We start from the raw sequence: 1846 nt of genomic DNA, 5'->3' as shown, positions 1-1846 counted from the left end.
ATGAGGGTTTTATCAGCCAAAACGGCTTGAAGTGGGACATCCAGTTGATCTAATTCTATGTCCTTCCACTTGGCCTCGTATTCGTCATTACACCAGCAGACTAGATATCTCAATTGAGCCGCTTTATAGTAGCCTTCCAAGCAGGGTAGAGATAAGCCCCCCTCATCTTTCGGTAATTGTAGTGTTTTGAAACGTACCCTAGGTTTACACTTATATACATACTTGATACAGTACTTGATACAGTATTTTTTTCCACTCTCTATCAAATGTCTTTGCCAAAAAATAGCCAATCTACAAGCTCACACTGTGACACGTTGTGAGCTTGTAGATCGGCTATTTTTGGGCAAATGTTCCGCCCCAGGATAATGGATCTTGATTATCGTGATAACATCGTAAATCACGATTTACAATGTCACAGTAATCGTGATATGACATTTTCGTATCGTCCAATCTCCATTTAAAAGACAAGCGCAGGGTTTATGAAAGCTAAAGACCCCTCTCTGCTGATAACACCATGTTGGCCTGGTGTAACAGTGTTGTTCTGTACACAGGTTGCACTGAGCTGTTGTTGAATGACTAATTCTGTCCTCATTTTTCCCTTTCAAACAAGACTTTGATACAGTAGGTGATTCTGTGCTGCAGGGTTCGCTCGCCAACGCATATCCTTTCAATTAGGATGACGCCATTATTTACACTTTCTCTGGCTCTATACCTCTCGCACGCACGCACGCACGCACGCACGCACGCACGCACGCACACTATAGGGAGAGACACTGTCTGTCTGTCTGCCTCTCTCTCTCTCTCTCTCTCAAACACACATACACACACAATGTGTGAAAACACACGTACATGTAGATTCTCTGCAAGCACACACGCTTGTTCGCGCTTCAAGCCAAGCTTACACATTCATTATGCTTTAGTGAGAAATAAGAGCCCACTGTTATTATTGTGTTGGTCGACGGCCAATAACAACCTTCCTGCTGGAGGTAGCGATGACGCACGCACGCACGCACGCACGCACGCACGCACGCACGCACGCACGCACGCACGCACGCGCGCACGCGCGCACGCGCACACACACACACACACACACACACACACACACACACACACACACACACACACACACACACACACACACACACACACACACACACACACACACACACACACACACAAAACGCCTAAACTACAAAATTGTTGCTATAAACACCATTAAACATACATTCATTTGAACCCAAACTTTAATCCTCACATAAAAAGAGGAATGGAATAAATCACGTTTGCTCGTTTGATCTCCATGCTAATTAGAGGGCAATTGGTTTGTGTGTACGTAGCGTACGCTGCTGTAAAGGTTCTGTGTGTGTGTGTGTGTGTGTGTGTGTACGTAGCGTTGTGTGTACGTAGCGTTGTGTGTACGTAGCGTTGTGTGTACGTAGCGTACGCTGCTGTAAAGGTTCTGTGTGTGTGTGTGTGTGTGTGTACGTAGCGTTGTGTGTACGTAGCGTTGTGTGTACGTAGTGTACGCTGCTGTAAAGGTTCTGTGTGTGTGTGTGTACGTGTGTGTATGTGTACGTAGCGTTGTGTGTACGTAGCGTTGTGTGTACGTAGCGTACGCTGCTGTAAGGGTTCTGCAGAACCTTCCCTCCCTGCCAAGGAAAACCAAACCACCATGGCTTGGGTTTGGTTGCTAACGCAAACACAACAGGCCTACTCTTACCCACAATGCACCTGTGTCAGAGCCACCCGGCAGCGGGGTGTGTGTGTGTGTGTGTGTGTGTGTGTGTGTGTGTGTGTGTGTGTGTGTGTGTGTGTGTGTGTGTGGTTTGTATATGCAGGCACGTGC

The sequence above is a fragment of the Nannobrachium achirus genome, assembly GCF_963921795.1.
Source record: "Nannobrachium achirus genome assembly, chromosome: 22".
Classification (NCBI taxonomy): domain Eukaryota; kingdom Metazoa; phylum Chordata; class Actinopteri; order Myctophiformes; family Myctophidae; genus Nannobrachium; species Nannobrachium achirus.
Note: the sequence above shows the minus strand (reverse complement) of the source record.